Below are 11,604 nucleotides of genomic sequence, written 5' to 3'. Positions count from 1 at the left end.
TTTGGGATAGGCTCTGGGGCTGAGGCGGGGTCTGGAGCCGACACTGGGCTGTATTCAGGGGCTGGAGCCTTCACTAGGCTGTACTCAGGGGATTAGACTGGAGTCATCTCTGGACTCTGGACAGGGGCAGGAGGCTGAGGGCTCAGTCGAGGTGGCCATCTTGGCCGAGGGCTCAGTCGAGGTGGCCATCTTGGCCGAGGGCTCAGTTGAGGTGGCCATCTTGGCCGAGGGCTCAGTCGAGGTTTCACACACTGGAACGGACTCGGAGATTTCACACACTGGAACGGACTCGGAAATTTCACACACTGGAACAGACTCAGATCTCACAGGATGAGTGGTTTTTCTGGAGTGGACCGGCTCAGCAGGAGCGCATATAACATATTGTTCTAGCGTGCAGTTGCTGGATATTACGGGCAAACGTGCATATAATTAGTCGTCCAAACCTGCATGAAAGAGTCTCATCAGCTCTGCATCATCCAAAAAAACAGCTGAAGATAGCTCAAAGAACTCCTCAGCGTAGGCTGCAAGGGGGCGGCCATTTTGTGAAAGGGTGTACAACTGGTCCAGGGGACGGAGATGACGTGAATGGAGTGATTTATTTACAGCAGTGAGTAAAACAAGTGAATAGAGAATGCAGGGAACTGATAACCTCGTTGTGACATTGGTGAGTGAGCAGGTCAGGCGGACACAAGAGAGGAAGGCACTGGAGATGATCGCTGGAGAACACATTGCAGAATATCGTAGGAGTAATCCACAAGGTCTGAACAAGACCCTACAATGAGGGGAGACGAGTTGAGTGTTTATATGGCGCTGCTGTTGAGAGTGATAGCTGGCAGGTGCAGATGATTGAGAAAGACGTGCAGGTGGGAGCCAAGGTGGGTGATGGGATATGTAGTGCGGAGGAGGTGACAGCTGGTAACCATGACAATCGTGTAGTGAATTGATTTTTGTGTGATAGGGTTAACAATATCAAAGGGTTGTTCAAGGTTGGAAGAAATGGTTACAGACAGACAGAATAATGATGAAAATTAGAACTGAGAGTAAACAGACATCAGACTACTACTCCACCGAAGGGAACGAGAAGACGTGTACAGAGTGACTAAGTCACAGATATAAGAAGGTTGTTAGTGTGCAAGTTTTAAAAACAATACGCGACTGAACAGGAAGCCAATGCAAACTATAAAGCACGCCCATGATGTGCTGACGTGATGAAGTATATGTAAGAACATGTGCTGCTGAATTCTGGATATACTGCAGCCGTTTAATTGATTTAGCAGGTAAACCAACAAATAGTGCATTACAATAGTCAATCCTGGAAGTAACACATGCATGAATAAGCCTTCAGTGTCAGGTGGAGTGAGGAAAGGCCTAATTCTTGCAATGTTTCTGAGATAATGGAATGCAGATTTTGTAATACTCTTAATGTGTGAGTCTAGTGTCAGATGAGTGTCAAAAATCACACCAAGGTTAAGAGCTTGAGCAGTTGGAAATACGACACTATCATCCATAATCAAATTAAAATTGCAACCTTTGTGAATAGCCGCTGGTGTGCCAATGAGTAGAACCTTATCAGAACAATTCCGTTTTAAAAATTGGTGATCCACGTTTTTATTTCCTGCACACACTCTGAGAAAATTGTAGAGGTGACAGTAGGATCAGACATGGAGCTGATGTAAATTTGGGTATCATCGGCATAAAAGTGATACCTCAAACCATATTTCCTAATGATTTGCCCCAAAGGACACATATAAATGCTAAACAATATGGGACCCAGGACAGATCCCTGAGGAACACCATGACAGACCATGTTGTTTCCCAAGACAACAAACTGGGAATGATGAGGTAAGGTAAGTGAGGTAAGATTTAAACTAGTTAAGCACAGTACCAGTGATACTTCCAACTATTCAACAGACATCTGATATTTTCATTCTGACACTGAAGAGCATTAATAACTTCTGGCTGAAGGTGAGGAGAGTTTAGTCTTTTATGAACGAGGAACGCTTACCTTTACATTCTCATACACCGGTTCACTCAACTCAACATCACAAGCTTTACGTCTGTCATGATGAGGGATGGAACGATTCATCTTCGCCATTAAAAAACAGAATAGAGAGATAATAAATAACTAATGTCTAAAAACGGCACGAGTCATGAATTTTGGAGTTACTTGTTCAACTAATGATAACCAAATCCTTTTTCTCACCTGAGACTCCATTGTATCATTTCTCTTTTTCATCCACCTGCTTCTCCTAAAAACAATGAATATGTTAACAGTAGATAGAATTAATATGTTCTTGTTGAACAAAGTTTTGTTTGGTTGGTGTTTTAATGGAATGTCAGCATCCTTGGGATGTAAGCGAGTAAGTTTAAAAAAAAAAACTATAAAAGAGCAATTCAAAAATTATTTGAGGTTAGACACCCAACAAAGGTACTGACAGGACACAAAAACCTAATTTTGGGGGGTATTTGACTAAAGTCTATAGTTTGTCTGCACAATATTTTGTATTTCTGCAGGTGTCAGACTTGTGGAACTAACTGAAGTTAGTTTTCCTTCTGGACGTTGAAAAATAAATAAATGTGTTATAAATGCAGTTAATTACATATCAAACACCACACACACATCTTACCAAATCAGCAACAGCATGATGATCACAAATCACTCAAATGGATGTGTATAATATCCCCAGACGTCCTACAACTGAATATATACATATACATACATATATATATATATATATAACATCCAAAAAGATTCATCTGCTTCACTTCAGAAAGAGTAATGCAAGTATGAGCTGCTCTACCTTTAACAGTGAGAGAAACAGACGCTGATCTCTGAGATCCATATTTATTCTGAGCCTCACAGTAGAAGCGTCCACTGAAACTGGAGTTAAAGCTGGAGATGCTGAAACTCTGTCCAGATCCAGCAGCTGAGGTTTCATTCTCCTTAAACCAGCTGAAGTTCAGAGAGCAGGAGGGTTTGAATCACTGCTGCAGTTCAGAGTCACTGAATCTCCTGACACTATTTCACCAGACGGACTGATGGACACTGACGTATTTCGGGGGGAATCTAGAGGTAAAACAACATGCTTTTATTATTCATACCTATATCATCTTTGTTTGTTGGGCAAAAACTGATAAATTTGTATACTCCACTGATTCGCTTTCCCAAAATTGAACTTAAAGAAAAAATGTCATAAATGTTTTTATTCATCTGGTATTGCAACAACTGATGACTGCATTTCAGCCACAAAACAACACAGTTTAGATTTAGATTTTAAATGTTATTGTAGGTGTAACGGAGTGTAAATACAGTATGTTGTTAAATTAGTGCATAAATGGTGACAGCGCCATCTATGTGGTAAATGATGGCATTTAGTGAGTGGAATGAATAGGGACCGCCAGCAGAGTTAATGAGACATGCTGTTGCACGGGCCGGGAATAATCAGTTAAAAGTGTTCAAAACACATAAATATCTGTTTTATTGTGAATTTACCTTGTAATGAACATGTTAGGGATCTGCTGGTACATGTTTGGCGTCGAATGTGTTATTTTACATTGAGTTATTTAGACTTTGTGTTAGGAGGCCCGATCGTAATTTCTTTGTGTTTTATGTAGGATTGATGAATTCCTTGTGCTACGAACTCCTTATTTCCACTTTATGCGTCTCCATTGTGCAGGTATGTTGTGGAAATTGTTGTTTTAATGTGTTTAATTGATTAATTGTTTATTCGTATTGAGTTTACATGTTCACCGCAAGGTGGGGATGTTTTCCTCCACATTGAGTATATTTTAATTATTTTGTAATTCATTGAAAATGTTAATTATAACTCTCAAAACTGAACTTCTAAACAATTACAAAGCTAAAAGATTTAATTGATTTAAAATTATTAAAGCCATTTTGCTAACTTCAACCACATGCCCTGATTCACACCGCGACCTGAAGAAAGCTATACATCCACTTTCATGAGCTTTACAAAAAGAATTGGACTCTGGAAAAACATCTATACTATAATAAAACATTTGCAGTATATGTTTTAGTTAGAATACATGGTTAATGAATGGACAGGTGTCTTATCTTTGTGTAGTTACAGCTTCCTCCAGCAGGGGGCAGACGAGACAAAGCTAAACAGCCAAACTGCTCTCTGATTGGCTGGGTTTTCAGGTTAAAGACATGCAGGCCACTCTTCTAACACTTTACTGCTGTTGTTTACAGACCTAAACCTACTCACACATGACGCTGAGGCTGACAGCAGGAGAGGGCAGATGTTCTTGTCCTCTGACGGCACAGCTGTAACTGCCAGAATCACTGCGGACTGACTGAAGCTGCAGGATGTCGCTGTGGAAGTTTAAAGCCTGCCCATTTTTGTACCAGATGAATCTGTCTGTCAGATCGCAAGTAGTTCTACATGTCAGATTGACCGTTTCTTTCTCCAGCACCTGCTGTGGAGCCTGAACCTGAAGGGCTGGAGGACACAAATCCTTCTAACCATGTCCTAAAACTACTAACTTTTTGTTAAATAAATAAATAATGGAAATGAAGGACAGAAGTGGATTACCTGAAACTTTAAGTTGAATTCCTAGTTGATCAAACCATCTTTGTCCTTCAGTTGCAGTTATTAATTTGAAACAATACTCTATCTCATCATTTTCAGTGACGTTGTGCAGTCTGAGAGCAGCAGTTTTGTTTTGTCTGTATTCAATGTATTCAACCCTGTCTTTATACTCCTGATATTCTTTTAAACTTTTGATCTTTTCATCTGGTTTCTTGATCCAAAAGGTTTCTGTCAGTAGATACTGCTGAGGGTATGTGTATGTGCATGACATGTTTACTGTGGATCCTTTGAGAGCACATATTGAATTAGTTTCATAAGTCACATTCCAGTCTTCTCCAAAAGCTCCTGAAACACAAAATACATGAAGATAAATGGTCAAGTATGAGTTATGTGTAAATGCAGCTAAATAATATCTATCACTTGTTGCTGGAGAGATGGCACAGTGTGAGAAGTGTAAAAAGTCCCGCTGAAGGGTGTTGCAGAAAAGCATAAATGATCACGCTGATACAGAACAGTGAAAAGCGAACACATCAACGGTTTAAAGGCGCTTTAAGCGATTTCAGCCATTTTGTCAGCGTAACCACGTCCTTTCTCGCCAACCAACCCAAAGTCAGCAAAAATGATTGACAGACAGAGAGTGTTTCTGATAGGCGGAGCGTAGAATAAATACTTAATGCATGCTTTAAAAAAAACACAGAACAAGCTTACAGCTCTAGAACAACTGTGACTCACCAGAAGTCAAGAGCAGAAAGATTAGAGAAAGAAGAGTCATTCTGGTGCTCATCACCACGGGAACCATCACAGCTCTATAAACAAACATATAAATACACACATCCACTTCATACACTGCAAAACTAGCAATAAAGCTTCTGAAAATGGTTTGGTTAGTATAAAAAGAACAAAGAACCAAAAAAAGTGCTGCTCAGAAACAGTTTTAGTGACTCGCCAACACCAGACGACTGATAAGATCAGTGGAGTGGAGCTGTTGCACTGTTGAGCTGGTCATTGCTCATGCATGCTAAGAATTTGTCTCAATCAAGCTTAAGCCTTTTGCTCTAGACTGTCCTTTTGGGGTTTTTTGCAGTAATCAAACAGCCTGTCTACACCAGTTTGAGACTGTCTACACTGGCCGTGACAAAGCGACCATTGCCAAAACCATTTGTCCTTCATGTCAGAATTAGTGCGTACTTTGAGTATGTCAGAAATATAACGGGGCATCAGTTTACTGTCATACAGACAGTGTAGACAGCATCACTGGTTATTATGGGTTCTGTTGGCTCTTGTTGCGTTGTGCTGCTCGTGTCTGGTGCAGAAACAGTGTAAAAGTAAAAGTCAGGATTTGAACACTAACAATGAATGAGGACTTTACAGCTTCTTACATTGACCAGCTGCCCTGCCACCAAATCATATTCATCATAATATTAAATATGTACATGTTTGCATCATTTTGTCTCCTGCACTTACTTGCCAAGCTTAAAGCGCAGCGTCCTCTGTGATATAAGGGTCCACTAAGGTCCTGTTTGGTATAACGTGGGTAAAGAAAGGGGGGAAAAAATATGCCACAAAATTTGTTCTCTTTCACACCCCTACATTTTACAAACTCATCAAGTAATATGTAAAAACTCTCATACCTTGTTCACAGTAGCTTTCTTCACTAGTACTCAAAGTGCAAATGGTGAGTTTGAAGACTGAACAGATGTATTAAGTGGGGGTTATAAATGATCACATTTTCTGTGTCAATGCAAATAAGTCTCAAGTTTCATGAGATTAAAAAAAAACCTACACACAAAAGGGCAGTGGTGGACGAAGTACACAATTTTGTGTTAGAGCTGCACGATTCTGGATAAAATGAGAAGATTTTTTTTGTTTGTTTCAAATAGAGATAATGATTCTGAGCAGACAACTAAACAAAATAATTATTTACTAGAGGACAAAATATTAATTGCTGTAGTCTATTTAAAACTATTTAATTTAATTGAATTGTTTAAAAAATGGGTTTGAGTGAATGATTCAATGACTCACTACTCATAAACTCATAACTACTTCACTTGTTTGAGTGGTGCAGGTATGACGTCACTTTATAGGCCAATCAGCAGTTCGTATCACACTGGTTCCCTCGACAAAAACCCAAAAGGATTTTTCCTTAAGCTTTTAGATTATCACAAAAAACAAGCTCTGTGATCAACAAAAGTTTGATACTTGCATGTTTTGTCCATCGAGTTCATTTTCATTATGAATTTTGTTAGTTCATTATGAATTTTGAAGCCTAAATGCAGTTGACAGAAGTAAAAAACTTGAAGGTAGGCTGTACAAGTTCATCGCCACCATCACTAGCTTCGGAAAACTCTTTCAGTTTTTATATAAAAACATTTTCCCAGAAAGTTTGAGTTAGAATAGTTTATGAGTGCACAATTATGAGCATAACGAGGCTGTAAAAGCGGACTGAGTTTACCTGTTCGGCGTCATGATGTTTAATGTCCCCAACATCCTCTGTAGTTCCATTTAACCACTATCGGCCACCAGCCATATCACCCTGTAGCCCAAAACTGGTTGCCCACTGAAGCTAAGCAGGGCTGAGCCTGGTCAGTACCTGGATGGGAGACCTCCTGGGAAAACTAGGTTGGTGCTGGAAGAGGTGTTAGTGAGGCCAGCATTTATGTTTCAACACTATCAACACTTGAATAAATCTGCAGATGTCAGGTGGTACATGGTCATATGGTATAAGTAGGAGCTTTCAGAAAATTCCAGCTTACAAGTTGTAATTACGAGCTGTATGAGGACATGAATGCTTTTTACAAGTTGAAATCATAATTACGGTAATTATGAAATGGCATGAATGCTCCTACACTGCCAAAAGTACTATAAAGTTTTTTTTTTTTTTAATTAACTTTTCAGACTATAAAGGTAAGAATGAAATGGTCTCTTATTCGCTCCAATTGGTGCATTTTCCATTGCCGTTGACACCATCAAATGCTGAAACGACAGTTAAATAACACATTGTCTTTCCGTGACTGTCCAAAGCACGTGAATATGAGGCACACGATTGGCTGTCGGTTACTAAGCGTCTAGCTGTAACATTCTAACACCACATCATTTTACACTGTACAAGTTTGGCACCACAATGCTGTTAGTACATACTCCGGAGCAGGGTTTCGTAGCCCTAGGTAGAAAGCGATGCTAACCCTGATTCTAAATTACAAGTGTGCACAGTTTCTTAATATGCAAGAAAGGAAACTGAAACATTTTTAAAACTTTAAATCAATTTAAAGTTAATTAATTGCTTAAAATTTTATTTATGTAAATTTTGGCCACCTAGCGGTTAAAGCATAAAACTACAAGTAACTTTTGGGGGCAGTGTTGCCAATTTATCAGCTTTGGCACTAGATTAGGGACTTTTCAGACTCCCTTAGCAACTTTTTTTTTTTTTTTTTTTTTTCCAAAAAAGCAATCTAGTGACTTTTTGGACAGCTGGTTAACATGTAGTCAGTCACTATATTATACTTGTTTCATTGTCTGACAGAAAATATATAAATGAGAACAGTTTTATTGAACATCAGGCTATTATATTAAAATACAAGATTTTCATGTCTTTCTTCAGTCGAAAAGGATTATTCTCCTATAATGGACTTCAGTGGCCTCCAAACGGTTGAAGGTCAAAATTATAGTTTCAGTGCAGCTTCAAAGGGCTTTAAACGATACCCTATTCTACTTACGGAACGAACACAGCGCCAGTTACATTTTTTCCGTAAGTTGAATAGGGAAGGCGTAGGACATACAGCATACAAACATTTTATATGAAAGTGAACTAATCCTTTAAAGAGACACCACCCAAAAAGAAGAACAGAATTCTCATAAGTTTTCAATCTTTCTCATAATACAAGTGACTGCTGTGAAATTGAGACCATTTTAACAATCACACTGAGACATTTAAAATGATTCCAAACATGAAATTGAAAAAAAAAAACAATAGATTCACAAGATATATCATACGTAGTACATATACATTAGAGAACTTTCAGTGACTTGAGCCAGGGGGGAAAGGAAGGGAGTAGGGGGGATGAGTGAGGAGAGTTTGGGCAAGGCGGTGTCCTATTTCTTTGAAATCTTCTTTATTGCAGGGTGCTTTTACTCAGCTTTTGTCTTGTCTGAGAAAATCAAGTCTTACAAACACATATCTGAAAAATATGTCTCATGAGCAGGTAGATGGGAATAATTACAACTTGGCTAGGATTTTTATAGGCAAATAGACCAAAGTAACTGGTTTAAAGATTGGCTAGGTTTTGTAAACCTAGTCCTGAAAGCTCTGAAATATAAATAATTATTACAGACCACAATGATTTAAGCCAAGGCAAAAAACACAGCTTGGAAGATGATTTTACAATGTATCATTATTATTATTTCATTATTTATGACCCTGGACCACAAAACCTGTCATAAGGGTCAATTTTTTTTTAATTGAGACTTCTGAAAAAAAAGCTTTCCATTGGTGTATGGTTCATTAGGATAGGACAATATTAGGTCAAGATACAGCTATTTGAATATCTGGAATCTTGAGGGTGCCTCAGAGTAACACAAAAGTAAAGACTCATAACTAAACAAAATCTAACAAAAGGTAGGTATCGTTTGATAGAACACTTTTTAAAATTTTAGAAAATATAAATTACATTACACTGCTGATAAAAACAAACAAATATATATAATTTTAATTATAATTTTACATATCTTTCTTATTTGACTTGCAATAATTCAGGAAGGCAATAAGATATAAGGAAAACTATTTTTTTATTAAGTTCTCCTATATGTGTGCTGTATCTGGATCAAATGTTGTGGTGATAGCATAAAGTAATCAAAAGTTACAGCATTTGGAACCAATGTAGCCTTTATGTTTAGCCCTTGACGCTCCATAATGGGCATTTTTAAAATCATTCTTCCATGAGGAATATCTCGTGATTGACGCAAGGGATTGTGCTGATTTTGGACTCATTTTAATTGCGCGAATCTGCTTTAAATAATGCTTGTTTCATGAAGTTATGAGTAAAAATGCCACTTGAAATCTACATATTTCTTTTTAGTTAAATAAATTATGAAAACATTTTTTTATATTTATCAGAAAATAACTCAGCACTACTTAGGAGTTAATCAAATTGCATGCCTTGTACATGCATTGTAAAGTTCAGACTCTAAGCTTTCAAATGACACCTATTCAAGGCAGTAGTTTTGAAAAATATGATTATTAATTTTTTCGTTGATAGGTGGCGCCGGCGGTCGGTACACTCCGGTTTATGTATTAAAAAAAATGGTTAGATGTATTAAAAAGCTGAGTTTCTAAGCTTTAAAATTATATTTATTTTGTGTTATTCCACGTTGGAAAACAAGCATGGACGGTTCCGGGAACATTGGATAACACATTGCATCCCGGAAAGACGAGAGATATGTTTAGCCAAATATGTTACAGCTTTCCGTGAGTAATATCTTGTGACCCAGCAAGCAATTTTATGTCTAATAGACGTCTAATAGACGTCAAAACATAGCCCGGCCGTCTAGGCTAAAACAAGGCAAAATTTGGGCTGTCAGTGAAAATCTAATAGACGTCTAACCATAACCCAAGAGTAGACTATTCCTCAATTAGACGGCTATTAGACGACTACATATTTATGTCTAATATACGGTGAATATGGGTCTAGGCTAAAACAAGGCTGAATTTGGGCTGTCAGTGAAAATCTAATAGACGTCTAACCATAACCCAAGAGTACACTAGTCATCAAATATACAGCTAATGAATGACTACATCTATACATGTAATAGACAACAAAATAATGGCTAAAGGATTCTTTTCACTTAAATATAACGGGTTCTCATAAATGACAATCCATCCAAACAAATTTAATATAAATATTTTATTTAGAAAAAGAACTCAAGATAATACAAAATGATAAAAAATAATAAATTAAATTTTACAAATACAATACAAATAAACATTTGTTTTAAAAAAAAAATATATGGAACATTTTACAACTTAAAATAATAAAAATATAAAAAATTGACAAAAAAAGTTAAATAAAAAAGGTTAACAATGTTTTTTGGTTTATAAAACAACATGATTAATTTTCAGTTCCATAAATTCCATGTTTCCATGTAAAGCACTTTGAATTACCTTGAAAATTGTTGTTGAAATGTGCTTTACAAAATAAACTTGCAAAAACTCATATTTTCATATCATAATGATCAAAAGATTAAAAGAGATATGAGGCTTCCGTAACAAATAATAATAGGGTGCACAGGTTTCATGTTTACCCCCTTGTATTTAGATAATTAGAGAGTTTTAGGGCACAAGTAAACATACTGTACATGTGCATGTAGTATGTTAATCTAACCACAAATTGACTTACTCTGAGTCCCGTTAAAATGTCACAGTTCCTACACATGATAACACATGATGTACATAAATAATGAACGCATGTCAAAATGAAAAACACAGATACTTACAAGACCAAAAGCAGGAAAGAATTTGCTTTAACATTTGCTGTTGCTTGCTCTCCGTCTCCAACAGTTGTAAAATGGCGGAAATGTTTACCGCGAGATCTGGCAACAGTGATCGAGAGCTAACTTTCAAGTCTGGCGTTGCCAGTGGTCATGTCTCAGTAGAGCCACAGTTGCCATCTTAGCGGTTGACGAATTGTAATTGTAAATTTTTATTTAACTTAAAATTAAAGACAGTCATATATGTGTGTGGTGTGTATATATATATATATATATATATATATATATATATATATATATATATTTGCTGTCACACAGTCCTACACATTCTACGATATTATATATATATATATATATATATATATATATATAATATCGTAGAATGTGTAGGACTGTGTGACAGCAAAAATATGCTGTTTCAAATGTATACTTGCATTTGATGGTATATCATGAATCCCACAAGCTTTGTGGCCGAAAATTACTTAACTATTTTGGTTACACTCATTGCATGGTCTGAATCAGGGCTATAGCCAAGCCATTAAAATTAGACTATAGATTGCCTCGATTTCGC

General features: G+C 37.1%; 1 protein-coding gene and 1 long non-coding RNA gene across 2 annotated transcripts in view; one reads left to right on the top strand and one right to left on the bottom strand.

Moving 5' to 3' along the window:
* LOC127513145 (sialoadhesin-like) overlaps positions 1–11,604 on the bottom strand; it is a 152,278-nt gene that overhangs the window by 30,190 nt on the left and 110,484 nt on the right. The window lies entirely within an intron of this gene.
* Positions 3,376–4,932, top strand: LOC127513313 (uncharacterized). Its single transcript, XR_007930380.1, has 3 exons — positions 3,376–3,522; positions 3,616–3,677; positions 4,214–4,932. It is a non-coding gene; the product is annotated as an uncharacterized LOC127513313 (long non-coding RNA).

The sequence above is a fragment of the Ctenopharyngodon idella genome, chromosome 1, assembly GCF_019924925.1.
Source record: "Ctenopharyngodon idella isolate HZGC_01 chromosome 1, HZGC01, whole genome shotgun sequence".
Lineage (NCBI taxonomy): Eukaryota > Metazoa > Chordata > Actinopteri > Cypriniformes > Xenocyprididae > Ctenopharyngodon > Ctenopharyngodon idella.
The sequence above is the reverse complement of the archived record's forward strand: the minus strand, read 5'-3'. Positions and strand labels throughout refer to the sequence as shown.